The 17883-nt window shown below is 44.1% G+C and overlaps 2 pseudogenes; one reads left to right on the top strand and one right to left on the bottom strand.

Annotated features, from left to right (window-relative positions):
* Positions 1 to 4045: 4045 nt before the first annotated feature.
* On the bottom strand, positions 4046 to 9726 carry LOC127754405 (uncharacterized; annotated as a pseudogene).
* A 2636-nt stretch (positions 9727 to 12362) lies between these two features.
* LOC127754403 (uncharacterized) lies at positions 12363 to 17484 on the top strand (annotated as a pseudogene).
* The last annotated feature ends 399 nt before the right edge of the window (positions 17485 to 17883 follow it).

Here is a 17883-nt window from a genome sequence, read left to right as displayed (position 1 = left end):
TTCAATAATAAAATAATTTTCTTCTAAAGGCAATTCTAGAGGTTTTAGTTCTTTCACCTTTTCTTTTATTAACCTTACTAATATAATGTCTTCAGAATTAAAATATCTCTGACCATTTTTTCTTAATTTAGCATATAATGATCCTGCTAGCTTTACTAAATTATTAATGTGATTTCTAGCATAATTTACGATTCCTAAGAATTGTTGTAATTTCTTTTATCATTCATAACATCAGGAAATTGTAAAATATTCTTAGCAATGTGTTCTTGTAAGTGTATTTTGCCTTCTCCTATTTCGTGACGAAGGAAGCTGATTTTCTCCTTGCATATTTCCATTTTATTTTTGGATAATATTAAACCCATTTTGTTCTACCTTTCTAAAAAATATTTCCAGATCAGCGATATGTTCTTTGTAAATTTTTTAAAAGACTAACAAGTCATCTATATAGACTAATATAAATTCTTGGTTTTTGTTAAATATATTTTTGCATTTTTCTTGGAATATGGCAGGTGTATTTTTTTAGGCCTAATGGCATCACTAGCCATTCATAGTGTCCCTGAGGGCAGGTAAATGCAGTCCACTCTATAGAATCTTCTGCCATCTTTACTTGCCAAAATCCAGCTTTTAAGTCCAATTTTGAGAAATATTTACTACCTTGTATCATATTGATCCATTCTTGCTTATTAGGAATGTTATAAGCATCTTCAATTGTATTATCATTTAACCTTTTTGTAATTGATGACCATTCTGGATTTACCTCTAACTTTTTCGGCATGATTTCTTACTATAAATGCAGCCGATCTATGAGGGCTCCTGCTTTCCCTTATTGCTCCTAACTTTAATAATTCTTCTATATGCATTTTAAATTCTTCTATATCCTTTGGGGTCGCCTCTATTGGACATGTTTGAATTATATAGTCAGGATTTATTATATTGATTTTACAGATGATTAAATTTTTCTCCCAGTGCCTCATTGGGATTTCTCCTATTTTTGAATGTCTTCTAATCTTTGAACAATTCTCTCTATGTCCTTTTTAGACTTAATATCTTTGTACCAATTTGGTGCAAATGATTGTAGTCCTATGCACTCTATATTGGAATTTGAAATGTAATATCCGTCTATATTTACACTAAGCTCATACTCTATACTCTTTTCTTTAGGATTAGAACTGCACGCCTCGAGGTTGGAGTTGGAGGTTCCACCACGCTTTCGTACCTCTGAAATATATGAAGCATTGTCTTGATATGGTATAAATGTAATTCCTTGTTGATGTATTACTGTGGTTTGTACTGCCTGTTGAAGGAACCTTATACCAATTATGATGTCATCATTTATCATAGATAAATCCGTTATTGTAATTTCATCTATTATATATTTTGTTCCATTAATGTATACTTCAATATTATAAGCTAACTGATTGTGAATTTTCTTTGTTCCGGACATTTCTGTAGAAACTTCTGCCTTAATATCTTCAATTGTATGAACTATCTCTAGACATTTTATGAAGTACTTATCATGAATAATATTTTTTGTACACCCATTGTCTACTAGTGCTAATATTTTGTTTGATACTTTGGGTGATTAATTTACTTTTACCGGAATTCTTATTCCTAAAATTTCTTTGAAAGGCGTATGTGTGTGTGCAGTGAACGCTTCACCGAGCAACACTCTTAAGTGAGCAATGCCCAGGTGTGGCCTGCTAGAGATAGGCGAGTGTAATTTTGCAATTTAGGCCTGTTTGGTACTGCAGATGGAACTCAAATACACACTAGATTTAAAGTTGTACGTTAAATTATAGTTTAAAATTTTATATTTACTAAGAAAAAAAATACCCATATGTTGCTACGGGTGAAGGCTATTTTAATCGTATCAGAGTTAGATATATTTTTTTTTCTAAAAAGTATATGGGATTTTTATTTTGAGATGATATCCAATTCGAAACCCTTGTATTTTCAAAAGCAAACAAATTTAAAAACCAACTAAAATATGGACGACGTACGAAAACTATTGACGAAAATATCTTCAATTTTTCATAATATAAATCACTTAATCCTAAATAGCCGAACGAAATCAAATGTTGAAAAAATGACATTGAAAAGAATCATGCGTAGATGAATCCTTCACAAAATAAACGGACATGCATGCAAGCCGTCCATACGAAATTCATTATGTTTCGCATTTGCATGTGTACAACATTATTGAAATAAACACAAACAAATCTGAAATAAATAGTATGTATCATACGCTTAGAAGATGGGCTATATTTTTCACTGAGACAGACCAAAATAGGGAGACAACGTGTGATAGACAGTGGGCCCTTTTACAATTTTAGGCCCATATGTGCAGAAACGTATTGGACGTGGAGAAAAAAAGAGAGGAAAACATGAATATCGTCCTGCTGAAAAATGCTAAAACGGATATGAATCGGAACGGGACGACGGACAGATGAAACAAAGGTTTGTTGGAAGTTGGAACGAAGGGACGACAGACGAAAATACGATGAGTACGTAATCATCTTTAATTTTTATAATAGATAGATATATTAAATAAAACAAAACGATTTATCTAAATATTTTGAGTAACTTTCATAAAACTACATATACTTTATACGATCTATCACAAAACTATATATTTAAGAATTTATTTCATAAAACTACATATTATTCAGTGTCTTCGTTTATCAAAAACTACATGTAATATGCACAATATATCACAAAACTACAGATTTTCATTTATCACAAAACTACATATTTAGTTTCTCCATTATCACAAAACTACATATTTTAACACTAAATATATAGTTCTGTGAAAAAACGAATACACTAAATCTATAATTTGGTGAAACAAGTTCTTAAATTTATAGTTTTGTGATAGACTGTACAAAGTACATGTAGTTTTGGGATAAACGGAGACACTAAATCTGTAGTTTTGTAAAACAAGCTCTTAAATATGTAGTTTTGTGAAATTTACTTAAATATTATTAACGTAATCGTAGATCTAGAGATTCATGGATTTGTGGAGCTAGCAACACCCGTTTCTAAAAAATCTCAAGTCTGAAGCTGTGCCGAATTATACCTTAAGTTGAAAGTTCAAATTCTTTGGAAGGAAGCTACAAGTTGAAAGTATAAATAGAACTTTTGGCACGTCATCACAAAGTAGGCCGCAAGTCCAGCATTGTCTAAGGGACTGTTTTGGGAGCTTCTAGCTTCTCCAGAAACTCCAGCTCCCCCAAACAATCTAGATTGTTACCCAAATTCTGAGAATCTGTAGTTGTAGAATCCAGAAAATGAATTAGAACCCAGAAGCCTGAAAACCCAGCTTCTCCAAATTCTCAGAAGCTGGCTACTAAGAGCAGGTACTATAGTAGCCTATTAGCCAGCTATAAATATATTTTAATGAGATAAAAGATGAGAGAGAAGAGCAGCGGGCTACAGATATGTAGCCAGCTGTAGCACGGACTCCAAGACGCAATGTGCGTATGACAGGTGGGACCATATGTCAATAGTATAATAAGCAACTATTGTATGAATTGGCTATTAGATCGGCTATAGATGAATTGGAGCTAGTAGTAGGCTATACTATTAAACTTGCTCTAACCAGCAGATTCTCAGAATCTTAAGTTCCCTAAATTGGTGACGATGGAGGCTTTGAAGGTGGAAAAGGAGATGGGGCGGCCTCCACCGTCATCGTCCCTTGGACGGGCCTACGAAAAGACCGGATCGATGACTCGCGGAGGAGAAGGCGAGGCGGTGACAACAACTGAATTAGAGGGTTGGAGGTGACTCGCGGAGGAGAAGGCGAGGCGGTGACAACAACTGAATTAGAGGGTTGGAGGCATAGTTATTAAGATCGGATCGGCAATCAAAACGGCCAAGCTAGCTCTAGATTCGGTGGTCCACTGGTTAATGTTGGTAATTTTTTAAAAAATAGATAAGCCTCAATAAGTTTGACTTAGGAAAAAAAGTTAATACACCTTATTATATCAAATGGAGGGAGTATTTTATTATCAGAGCGTGAAACTTCTCGTATAACTGTACAAACAACATTTATTCAGCAAGAATAATCTAATAGTTAAAACTAAGTCTAGGGTCAAAATGACATGGAAAAAGTATCAGTTATTCCGAAGCAGATGAAGCACCAACCGAAGGTTTGACTACTCAACAGGCAGAACTCCGGCGAATTCGACGCCGGCGTCAGACACGCAGAGGGAGTACTCCGTACTAACTAAGCTTAATACGCTTCGCCACGGCGGGGAAGCAGAGGCGGTGCAGCCTCTGCGCGGGTTCGTCGTCTTCCAGGCTCGGAGGGCGCTCGTAGTAGAGCTCAACTCCGGCGGCATTGTTGCCGCCGCGTCGCTCCTGGAACTGCACGCTCGGCGCGCGCTCGATCTGCGATAGGTGCTCGAGCACCTTCCCCTTGGTGACCTCCGTGCTGCTCGACCTCTTTCTCGCCGCCGTCGCTGTCGACTTCTGGTAATAGAGCTTGTTCCCCTGGTTCTTGTACATGAGCTCGTAGCCGTGGCTGGGTATCTCTATGTCGTCGGGGAGCTCGCTCTCCTTGCCGACGGCGACCGCCGTCTCGTAGCACCACGCGGAGGCGACGTGGTTGATGGTGTAGCCGCCGCCGCCGACGAGGAGCAGCGGCAGGTTGAACCCGCGGAGGAAGCCGACGCACTCCGCGTGGCCCCGCACCGACAGCTCCATGCCGCCGAGGCGGTCGCCGGAGAGCGAGTCGGGGCCTCCGGCTGGAACACCTCCATGGCCTTGCCCACGATCGGCTTGAACAGCGTGTGGTACACGTCGTCGCGGACGCCGGCGTCCAGCGGCACGTTCACGCTGTAGTGCTCGCCGGCGCCGTCGCCGATTTCGTTGACGGCGCCGGAGCCCGGGAAGAAGTTCTTGTGGGGCGTGATTTTGCCGTACCGGTGGAACGACAGCGTCATGACCCGGTTGGAGTCCAAGAAGGCATCCTGCACGCCGTCGCCGTGGTGCGCGTCGATGTCGACGTAGATGACCCGGCTGAAGGTGCCAAGGAGCTCGTTGATGGCGAGCACGATGTCGTTGACGTAGCAGAAGCCGGTGGCCTTGCAGGCGGAGGCGTGGTGCATGCCGCCCGACCAGTTGATGGCGATGTCGGAGGCGCCGTCGACGAGCGCGCGAGCCGCGGCGAGCGACCCGCCGGCGTAGCCGCGGCAGTACTTCCAGAGGCGGTCGAAGGCGGGGCAATCATCTTTGCCGCCGATGCCGTGGTGATCCTCCGCCTTCTGCCGAAGCGCGGCGTCGTTGGCGTAGCTCTCCGGGGTGAGGTCGCGGAGGAGGTCAACGTACTCCGGCGAGTGGAAGCGGCGGATCTCCGCCTCCGTGGCGGGTCTCGTGCGGAGGCGGCGCATGTCGCCGAGCATGCCGTAGACGCCGACGAGGCTGTGCGCCATGGCGACGCGGGCGGGCACCATGACATGGTCGTCGCTGAATTTGATGTGGGCGATGCCCGGGTCGTAGTAGTAGCACACCCGCCGCTTCTTGTCGTCAGCGCACGACGGCGACGGCAGCGAGTTCCCCCCGGTGGCCATCGATTGAGAGTTCCTTCTTGGAAGATCGAGATCGAACAGAATGCAGCAATTATGCAGAAATCTCACATGGATATACAAAGGGACACATGAGTCACGGTCATGGACTCTCTGTCCGAGTCGGCAACGAAAACCGTATCGTAAACAAACAAACAAGCTAGTCGAGATAAGTTTTAACAACTAGTATGATAACCAATAGAGAAGTACCGTGTCTGCTAGTTTTCTGTAACCAATTCGATCAAAGCTGTATTTCTATGAGCTTCAGCAAGCAAGCAGTGTTAGTATTAATTCTTGCAGACCCAAAGAACACACTTTCAGAATTCAGATAAGGACTTCAGCATGGACGTCGTCAGCTCGATCAATCATCTGCCAGATCTCTGAACTTCTCAGACTGAATCCTACACAAGCACGAAGAGCATATTAGTTCAGATAACCTTTGGCATATATAAAAAAACATTGAATTGCATGATAAGGGACTTCGCAGTAGATAAAAATATATACTGCAGAAATTATTACATCCTCCGAGAACTAAATGAGCTGTGTTTTCTCCTAATAGAATCATTGAAGGGTATGATGTTGAATGTATAGGTAAATAATGAATGCCAAAGTGCGGGCCAGTTCAGGAGTGATACTCAAGTCGCCAATGATTCATTTATTTGGTCATGCATTCCAGTTAATGCAATGTGTATGTTCCTCATAATTGGACGCAATCTATTTGCCATTGTTTTAATGAGTGTATCCAATAGGTGCGAAATGTGTAAGACAAACTAGACAATAAGATTTGGGTATCATATTTTGATTGGTTTCTAGCCAGCATGAAACGATTAGAAGAAACCGTGAATATTTGAGACAGTATTTTAGTAATCAAGCTAGACTGCATGATTCATTTTAGAGTTTTCGATTCACTCAAGGAGAAATTACCTTAATTCATTCATTGTATCAACATGAATATTTGAGAAGTCTGTTAGTAATCAAAGCATTCATCAATCAACCCTAAAGTTACAGTTCGTATCAAACTAGCCTCCCGTAGGGTCCCTCGCTAGTCAGTACTAGCCGTGAGACGTTCGGAGGCTAGGTTGAGGGGAGGAGGGACTAGAACAATTGCTTAACTTAATAAAATAGAATACTATCACTTTTAGTGGGATGATTAAACTCCTGAGAAATAAAATATAACTTAAAGAAATAAATTTACCAAGACAAGCATTCAAAGTAACAAAACCAATCTTATCACTAATAAGAAAACCTTCCAAGGCTAGTCTTTGTTTACTTATTGATAAGATTGCTGGCTTGCTGTTTATTTGCCTGGGTGGAAAGCATCTCTCATGAATCGGGCTGGTCAGCTAATTATGGTAAAGGTGGTTCTTACCCCTGCACGCCCACACCTGTATATCAAATGATTGATATGAATCTCCCAAAAATGGGTTCTCAAAGCAATTGATAAATTATAAAGTTTTCTTTGGAAGGGCCAGAGCAGGTCAGTAGAAGCAATTGCCTAGTTACTTGGCCAGAGTAGCTTGCATATCCAATATGGTGGTCTAGGTATTCATTATCTAACAGTTCTTGGATGATCCCTAAGGATGAGACGACTTTGGCTCCAAAAGACCGATCTGTCAAGACCTTGGGATGGTTTACAGTTCTTGGATGGTTTATTGTTCAACTTCCTAATAAACTACTAGTACTCTAAAAACCAGAATGGATACAATCAAAGTCAATCAGTGCTCACACATCTCCAATTATCGTTACAAACTCACTAGGCACAAATCTATACTCTCCACTGCCAAAACTGTTGCTGATACATCTCTCACAGCACCTACTGGTCTCCAGTCATACGTAGTCCCCACATGACATCTATAGATACAATAGTGAACGACAGTTGTAATTAAAATAAATGCATATTACTTTACATAAAAATATCTTCACTCATATGGGCCATTTAAACCTTTTCATTTTCATCCAATGTCTCTAGTTATAAATAAATATAGTAATGAGAGAAGTAGGTAGATTGGATATGTAGGATGGATTTTGAGTCATCTCAAACCTGGATCTGGATGGTGATTTTGTCTGGAGTAATCCCATAGGTATTCAAGATTTTCAAAATCTTGTGAACCCATTCATCATTCCTTAGACATCTGACTTCGACTGTTTGAAGGTGTTCAAACTGAACCATACGTCCCACTGATCTGTTACTTTCTTCAATTTCCACCATACGTTCATGTCCCTATGGCAGAAAAAAAAAACTCAGCTCAATCAATCATGCATGATAACTTTGATAAGCCATCACTATCACATTAGAATGTATATACCTTACAAAGCTGAAGGGTGAGCTTCTCCAGAATTGGTGTGTGTTGGAGAAAGCAAACAACAGCATAGAAATCATGCCCGACAACCCACCCATCAAGAAGCAAAGTCTTTACCTTGCTGAATCTGGGGCACCATGTCAAGTCTTGCTTGAACATACACTGTGCAAAGTAAGATGGAATATATCATTTTAACATACAAAGGTATGGACATTAGACAGAACACTAGAGAAAAATGAAGACATAAGGAGACATGCCAATAGATCACTACTTGATTTATAAGGTTCTCTTTACTGAAAGAAATATTCTTGTGTTAACGATACTGGTCGAAGTTATACAGAACTCACAACAAATCGAACTATTTTCAAGTTCTAGATAACATATTGATGTCACAAGCTTCAAAACCATATAATTCAATAGTTCACCCCGCCCACCCCCACAAACCAACGTTCAGGATGTCCTCATTGAAACATGGTAAGGCAGAACAGAAATCCATGGTAACACATAGAATTTCTGTTTAAATATAAAGCTAATGAATATGTAGTGTTTGATAGTATGAATGACAAAAATTGGCTAGAAGACAAGTCAGAAATGAACACGAATGTACCATTCCATCTTCAGCTGCTAATTCCAAATTCACAGCATTGGACAGATCTCTGAGAAACTCACACTTGAAACTGCTATCAGGATCACCATCACAATCAGCACATGTACCAGGATGAAATGTGCATTCCGAACAGCAACCCGTTGACCCTTTCCCAAGCTTGACAGATGCTGTTACTAGCAATGGCATGGTTTCAAGTGAAGGAGTCCAGCCCGATATATCATTCAGATGTAGCGAAATAAGACCTGGGGCAGAAATATGTGTGGGCTTCTCGAAGTGGCATCGAGTGAGGCAGAGATGCTTTAGTGACTCGCACACCAACTTCTCGGTGCAAATTCCACATGATTCCATCTCAAGGTCTTGCAATGCAGGTAAGCTTGGCAGATCGTCAGCAAACCAACAACAGGTGATGCAAAGACGCTTCAGTGACTGTGACAAAATCTTGTTGGCGGTGGAATTCCCACAAGAATCCATCTCAAGGTTCTCCAGTGAAGGACAGCTTGAGAAATCCAGAGCACGCTTGTCCAGCAGTACACGCCTAAGCTCTAAGGTCTTTAAGTGTTCAGAGATGAGAGGCATGCTGACTTTCAGCAGGGGTAGTTCATATTGATATTGAACGAGGACTTTGAGAACCCGAACATTGCACATTAGCGCATGCCTGATCCATGTGTTAGCGTACTTAAGCAAGCGGAAAGAAGGTTGCAGTGGATGCAACTGGCAAATGTCCAATACGTGGGTTTGGAACTCGAGCTCATCAAGAGGCACCGGGTCGCGCAAGAGCAGTAGATTGTTGACAAACTTGTCGAACTTAGCCATACCACCCCATCTATCTGCGTCTCTGATGCGCAGGACGGGGGCGGACCTCCAGAGGTTGCGCCAGCGGCGGGAGAGCACGCACGTCCACACGGCCTCGTGCGCTGGCAGGAAGGAGAGGACATTGTGGAGGATCTCGTCCGGGAGGGTGCTAAGCCAGTCCTCGCCGCCGTCCTCCTCGGCCGTGAGTCCCTCGCTTCTGCCGTCGCGCCTCGTAGCCATTCCGTCGAACAGGTGGCGAGCGCCCCTCCTGCGCCAGAGCAGAGAGAGGTGAGACGCCAAAAAAAAAAAACTCACCACGGAACACAGAGCAGAAACGAGAAGACACACTCACCTCACCTCAGTTGCCGGAAGACACGCTCTCCGCCGCTCCGGCCGCCGCCGCTTCTGGTAGGGGACGAGCACCGTGGCGTCGTCGCCGGCCACCGCTGGTCGATGGAGCGGATGGTAGTGTGAAGTGTACGCTTGCTAACTTGCGTGGTCACCCTGTTATATGGGCTGTAAGAAAGACGCAAAACTCTAGTTCTGGTGAAAGCGGCCCACCATGCAAACATAATTAAGCCCACGATAACTACCCAAAGAAAGCCCAATTACTGCCATCCTAGCCCATTAATTACTTTCTAATCTTTGCTGTCAATTTTGGCCCTCGGCAATGGTGTTTATGTTGGCCCATAGGCGCTGGTAACTTTGACCCGTAACTTCTGGTAATTTCAGCACGTATTGCCTAGTAATTCTGCGACTCCTCCACGTCGGGCGTTTGAGGGGGAGAAAAAATGGGGACCCTGCGCCACGCACGCCACGCCTCTACGCCCCCACCATGTGCGCTCGTTGCAACAGTCGTCTGATATAACGGAAACGTTCTATATATTAAGGGGAATTCGTTTCATTTTTAATGAATGTCGATGCGAAAAACACGCACTGGCCTGAGAGATTTGCTTTACTCTAGTGCAGGTCCAAAAATTTTGCCTTCGGATTCGGGGTGTGCTAGTTGGTTTTATCCTGCAACCAACAAGAAGCCAAGAAAACAAAGTTAAATCTATGAACGATAATCGATCGGCTGGGCTGCCGATGACATATCGTCTATACCAAGGCGATGCGACGTAGATCAGATCGGCAATGAAGGGTGTAGTAAATAAAGTATTAGACCCGCTCTATCGGCTGTAGATATTAGCAGTACGTAATCTAGGCTTCAGGGTATATTTAAACTAAGTGATAGATCAGACAGCACACCGAGATAGTATAAATCACTTATGTCTAAATTTACACTGAAGCAAGAATTATGAACGCTCATAGCATAACCGATAGGCAAACCCAACATGTATTGGCTTGTACTCCAACACTGCTTTTATGCTGGGATGTCAATACATACTAAATATGCTAAACGAGAATCAATCTAAAACCAGGATGGCTCAGCAGATCGATGTCAAGCTTAATATATTTCACCCGAGTGAGATCCCAACATAAAGGGTAGATTTAGCGTATCGAGTGAATTGGGAATGAAACACAAGATAACTAAACCAAATAAGATCGGCTGAAACCCCGATGCTATCTCTATTCGTGATCATAAAACGAGCTAAATATTATGCTTCTAGATATTACTTCATAGATCAAACTGAACTGATACAACATTAAGCATAAAGAGAAACATAAGATCTAAACAAGTCGATGAAAGCTTTTTCGAAATGGTAGATATGCTATATAATCTAACTCGACGATAGCATATAGTCCTGTCAGTCGTTTCGACGATAGAGGCTAGCCGACGGGATCAGATGGTAAGATCGATCTAGATTATATAGCATATATGATAACTCGACGGTTTTCATAGACAAGACTAGAGTGTCGCAACGATGTAAACACTAGTCCCGAGAATGGAAACCGCATAACAGGCTTTATCTCTCGTCGGAGATCGAACCCAATGCAGCCCAACTCGAAAGTAAGAACTCGTCGAAAATAAAGAAAAGTAAAAATGGTGTAATGCGCCGAGAGTATATTAAACTGATGCCGTCCTTGTTTACAAGGTATCACATTTTTAAATAATTGAAACATTCTTTCGCTATTTGCTAAAACATTGTTTTTATATAGGGTGAACTAACGTCCGATTGTTTGGAAACCGTTGTTTCATACGTTGTAGCAAAATGTTTCAAGAGGCGATTTGGCTGTGTTTCAGCTTTTTAAAAAATTAAAACATTTTTGATCTAGTAGAAAAAATACCCGTGCGTTGCAACGGGTGAAGGCTATTTTAATATTATTATTGTTCAATCTAAAATTCACCGTAAGAATTCGCTTGAATATATATTTTTCTAAAAAAATCATTCAAGTTAGCACGCGAGCTTTTTTAAAAAAGTTTTTTTTATACATCTCCTTCTATATTTCCAAAAGCGAACATAGTTAAAACCCGACTCAAATACATATATGTATTTCCAAAAACGAACGAACTTAAAAAATCAACTCATACACAAATAACATACCAAAGAACCGACGAAAACATCTTTAATTTTTATAATAGTAAAGATTTAGTGAAATATTTTCGATTTAATCGGTGAAACAGCGCCTCCTGGTAATTCAAGCCCATGTGCTCTTGTCATTTCGGCCTATGCGTGTAATTTGTTTTATATTTCCCTTCCTAATTGTAGTAGCACGTAAGCAGCACTAGGTGCCGCGTCGAATGAAAACCATCCACAAAGATGATTGGAGTCAAATTGAACTTGTACTGATGTGGAGGAGGAAGGTGTTGTTGCTTGTATTACGGATTGACGGTTTAGGGAGCCAATCAGCCAAATGGGACTATGAAACATGTTGAGGGAAAAAATATAGACCTTCAATTTACTAGAACGTACGGGCTGAAATCAATCTTGGGTTTCTACTGGTCTAGGCCTGTCTTGCTTAGTCTGTTCATGGTCGGACTGTCTTGGGCCCGAGATAAACTGGGCGTCCACTCTAGGCCTACTAACGTGGGCCGTATCCAGATATTGGGCCTCCACTCGAGGCTGACACACATGGGCCGTATTCTGTCCTTGGGCTTATATTGACAGTTAAGTCTTGAGAGGTGAAGCTTACACTGCACACAGCACACAGCACAACCATCCGCTCCATCGATCAGCGGCGGCGGGCGACGCCGCGACGAACACTACCAGGCGGCGGCGGCGGCGGTGGCGGGCTGGCGGCCGCGGCAGCGGAGACCGGAGAGCGAGTCTTCCGGCGACTGAGGTGAGGCGAGTGTGTCTTCTCGGTTGTGCTCTTTGTTCCATGATGGCCTTTTTGGGCGTCTCACCTTTCTCTGCTCTTGCGCAGCAGGGGCGCTCGCCACCTGTTCGACGGAATGGCTACGAGGCGCGACGGCAGCAGGAGACGCGAGGGACTCACGGCCGAGGAGAACAACGGCGACGACTGGCTTAGCACCCTCCCGGACGAGATCCTCCACAATGTTCTCTCCTTCCTGCCAGCGCACGAGGCCGTGTGGACGTGTGTGCTCTCCCGCCGCTGGCGCAACCTTTGGAGGTCCGCCCCCGTGCTGCGCATCAGAGTTTTTCAGAGACTTCGTAACGTGGAGAGGTTCAACAAGTTTGTCAACAATCTTCTGCTCTTGCGCGACCCGGTGCCTCTTGATGAGCTCGAGTTCCAGACCTGCACATACTGGCCTACCATGATGCCCAGACCTTGTATCTACCAGGTCAAGTATGCTGAACTATGGATCAGGCATGCGCTCATGTGCAAGGTTCGGGTGCTCAGGGTCCTCATTCAAACTGAACATTTAGCCCCGCTGGAATTGAGCATGCCTCTCGTCTCTAAACACTTGACCACCTTACAGCTTCGGTCTGTAAATCTGGACAACCATGCTCTTGATTTCTCAAACTGTCCTGTACTGGAGGACCTTCAGATGAATTTCTGTACGATTTCCACCCCCTACAATATTTTTTCCCAGTCACTAAAGCGTCTTTGCATCACCAAACGTAATAGGACTGAGACTAACTTCATTGACGATCTGTCAAGCTTACCTGCATTGGAGGACCTTGAGCTGGAATCATGCAAAATTTCCACCGACAAGATGGTGTCTCAGTCACTAAAGCATCTATGTGTCACCAAATGTAACTTCGAGATGAGCACACATATTTCTGTCCCAGGTCTCATTTCACTACGATTGGGTGATAATTACGGCTCGATTCCTTTGCTTGAAAGCATGCCATTGCTAGTAACAGCATCTGTGAAGTTTGGGACTCTGTCTTGAGGTTGTCGGAAATGCAGATATGATCCTGGTACATGTGTTTGTTGTGATGGTGATCCTGACGGTGATGGCAGTGTCAAGTGTAAGTTTTTCAGAGGTCTGTCAAATGCTGCGAAGTTGGAATTAGTAGCTGAAGCTGGGATGGTACGTGTGTGTTCATATTCATTAGCTTTGTATTCAAAATAGAATTTGTTGTGTGTTATCATGGATTTCTGTCCTGCCTTACCTTGTACAGTTGTACCAATTTGAGGACATCCCTGCAAGTTGGTTTGTGTGGGTGGGTGGGCGAATAATTGCATTTTTATGGTTTTTGTGCTTCTGGTATCAGGTGGAGCACTATATAGTTAGATCTCTGGTAATTTTCGCAAGACTTCAATCAGTATTTTTAAGACTAGAATATGTCTCTGTCTGTGGAGAGATCCTTATTGCCTGTTTTGCTATGTCCTGAATTTACTTAAAAGGTCTATCCATTCCAATGTACAATTTCATGTCGTGTTGTATGTTAAAATGATATGTTCCATCTTACTTTGTACAGTGTATTTTGAAGCAAGACTTGACATGGTGCCCCACATTCAGCAAGTTAAAGACTTTGCTTCTTGATGGATGGGTCGTTGGGCATAATTTCCGTGCTCTTGGTTGCTTTCTCCAACAAACACCAATTCTGGAGAAGCTCACTCTTCAACTTTGTAAGGTATATGCATTCTAATCTCATAGTGATTACTTACCTGGGTTATCATCCATGATTGATTGAGCTAAGATATATTATGTCTGCTCCAGGGCCATGAAGATATGGTGGAAATTGAAGAAAGTAGCAGTTCAATGGGACAATTGGTCCGGTTTGAGAACCTTGAAAGAGTCGAAGTAAGATGTTTAAGGAATGATGAATGGGTTCAAAAAGTTTTCCAGATCTTGAATACCTGTGGTGTTTCTCCTGACAAAATCACTATCCAGGTTTGAGATACTGAAAATCCATCCTTGCAACTTAAATATTGTGGATCTACCTAATTCTCTTGTTAGTATATCTTCTTATATCTAGAAATGTTGGTTGAATATGAAAAGGCCAAATGGCCCATATATACAAAGAAAAATGTAGAATGTGCTATGCATTAAATTTATTACAACAATAGTTCAGCGTTACATTTACATTATAAATATGAAGCAAGCATTACGGTTCAGCAATCGTTCAGTAGCAGAGGTCAGCAGCAGTTCAGAAGTGGAGAGTCAAGTATTACGGTTGCAGTAGTTCTTAATCTTATACATAGATTTGTGCTGGAGTAATTAAAGCCGATTCACATTAAAATTCTGAATGTTATGGGTTTATGAGCCTAAGATCCTGGAAGGGTGTCATGCGGGGCACAGCGGTTACTGATGATGTGAGTGTCTGTTTATTTTCTTTTCCCCCCTCTAATATAAGGCCGTACAGAAGAACTGCACATCATATCATTAAAGAATACAGATACGTGCATAACCAGTTCAAGCTTACAAATATTACATAAGACATGCCACAACTGATCTGAAACAATGACCAAGAAGAAACCTGATGATCTAACGCAAGCCAACAGCCTAAGCTCCTTAGCTCCGGCTGTGCTCCACAGGGCAGCCTCCTCCGATATAGCCCTAATAATAGTACTGACACTAGGGGACTCTCCATTAAAAACACACCCATTGTGGTGCTTCCTGATCAGTTAGAGGCCCTTCGTTTGTTGCTTGTCAACCAACTTCAATGAATGTTGCCACCAGGTAGGGAACCCACTCGTACCATAGTGACCTATTTTCAGAAAAAGAATCAAACAAGACATGATGGATACACTCATTAGAAACCAATCAAAATATGATACCCAAATCTTATTGTCTAGTTTGTCTTACACATTTCGCACCTATTGGATACACTCATTAAAACAATGGCAAATAGATTGCGTCCAATTATGAGGAACATACACATTGCATTAACTGGAATGCATGACCAAATAAATGAATCATTGGCGACTTGAGTATCACTCCTGAACTGGCCCGCACTTTGGCATTCATTATTTACCTATACATTCAACATCATACCCTTCAATGATTCTATTAGGAGAAAACACAGCTCATTTAGTTCTCGGAGGATGTAATAATTTCTGCAGTATATATTTTTATCTACTGCGAAGTCCCTTATCATGCAATTCAATGTTTTTTTATATATGCCAAAGGTTATCTGAACTAATATGCTCTTCGTGCTTGTGTAGGATTCAGTCTGAGAAGTTCAGAGATCTGGCAGATGATTGATCGAGCTGACGACGTCCATGCTGAAGTCCTTATCTGAATTCTGAAAGTGTGTTCTTTGGGTCTGCAAGAATTAATACTAACACTGCTTGCTTGCTGAAGCTCATAGAAATACAGCTTTGATCGAATTGGTTACAGAAAACTAGCAGACACGGTACTTCTCTATTGGTTATCATACTAGTTGTTAAAACTTATCTCGACTAGCTTGTTTGTTTGTTTACGATACGGTTTTCGTTGCCGACTCGGACAGAGAGTCCATGACCGTGACTCATGTGTCCCTTTGTATATCCATGTGAGATTTCTGCATAATTGCTGCATTCTGTTCGATCTCGATCTTCCAAGAAGGAACTCTCAATCGATGGCCACCGGGGGGAACTCGCTGCCGTCGCCGTCGTGCGCTGACGACAAGAAGCGGCGGGTGTGCTACTACTACGACCCGGGCATCGCCCACATCAAATTCAGCGACGACCATGTCATGGTGCCCGCCCGCGTCGCCATGGCGCACAGCCTCGTCGGCGTCTACGGCATGCTCGGCGACATGCGCCGCCTCCGCACGAGACCCGCCACGGAGGCGGAGATCCGCCGCTTCCACTCGCCGGAGTACGTTGACCTCCTCCGCGACCTCACCCCGGAGAGCTACGCCAACGACGCCGCGCTTCGGCAGAAGGCGGAGGATCACCACGGCATCGGCGGCAAAGATGATTGCCCCGCCTTCGACCGCCTCTGGAAGTACTGCCGCGGCTACGCCGGCGGGTCGCTCGCCGCGGCTCGCGCGCTCGTCGACGGCGCCTCCGACATCGCCATCAACTGGTCGGGCGGCATGCACCACGCCTCCGCCTGCAAGGCCACCGGCTTCTGCTACGTCAACGACATCGTGCTCGCCATCAACGAGCTCCTTGGCACCTTCAGCCGGGTCATCTACGTCGACATCGACGCGCACCACGGCGACGGCGTGCAGGATGCCTTCTTGGACTCCAACCGGGTCATGACGCTGTCGTTCCACCGGTACGGCAAAATCACGCCCCACAAGAACTTCTTCCCGGGCTCCGGCGCCGTCAACGAAATCGGCGACGGCGCCGGCGAGCACTACAGCGTGAACGTGCCGCTGGACGCCGGCGTCCGCGACGACGTGTACCACACGCTGTTCAAGCCGATCGTGGGCAAGGCCATGGAGGTGTTCCAGCCGGAGGCCCCGACTCGCTCTCCGGCGACCGCCTCGGCGGCATGGAGCTGTCGGTGCGGGGCCACGCGGAGTGCGTCGGCTTCCTCCGCGGGTTCAACCTGCCGCTGCTCCTCGTCGGCGGCGGCGGCTACACCATCAACCACGTCGCCTCCGCGTGGTGCTACGAGACGGCGGTCGCCGTCGGCAAGGAGAGCGAGCTCCCCGACGACATAGAGATACCCAGCCACGGCTACGAGCTCATGTACAAGAACCAGGGGAACAAGCTCTATTACCAGAAGTCGACAGCGACGGCGGCGAGAAAGAGGTCGAGCAGCACGGAGGTCACCAAGGGGAAGGTGCTCGAGCACCTATCGCAGATCGAGCGCGCGCCGAGCGTGCAGTTCCAGGAGCGACGCGGCGGCAACAATGCCGCCGGAGTTGAGCTCTACTACGAGCGCCCTCCGAGCCTGGAAGACGACGAACCCGCGCAGAGGCTGCACCGCCTCTGCTTCCCCGCCGTGGCGAAGCGTATCAGGCTCAATGCCTGACGCCGGCGTCCACGCAGATTGACCCGAATTCGCCGGAGCATCAGTGCAGCTGCTGTTGGATGGAGTTAAGCCAGTCAGATAGACACGTGGCAGAGATCCTGTTGGGACTGCAGCCTGTGGACTAGTCAAATTCTTTTTGTTAGTGCTTTACTCTCCTCTGAATAACCGATGATACGGAGTATTTGACTATTGCCGGAGTACATCGGGATATTTTTCAGAAAATTTTAGTTTGATTATTGGACCTTGGCATGATTGCACAGCGATAGTGTTAGTGCACAGCTTTCAGAACTTAGAAGAGGGAGTTGGGGTGACGGTATGCTCTACACTACACCTACCCCCACTTGAAAATCTTGTTGTAAATACTAAATATTTAGAGATTTCTCAGTTGTAATTTTTTTTTGCAGAATA

The sequence above is a fragment of the Oryza glaberrima genome, chromosome 11 (genome assembly GCF_000147395.1).
Source record: "Oryza glaberrima chromosome 11, OglaRS2, whole genome shotgun sequence".
Classification (NCBI taxonomy): Eukaryota; Viridiplantae; Streptophyta; class Magnoliopsida; order Poales; family Poaceae; genus Oryza; species Oryza glaberrima.
The sequence above is the reverse complement of the archived record's forward strand: the minus strand, read 5'-3'. Positions and strand labels throughout refer to the sequence as shown.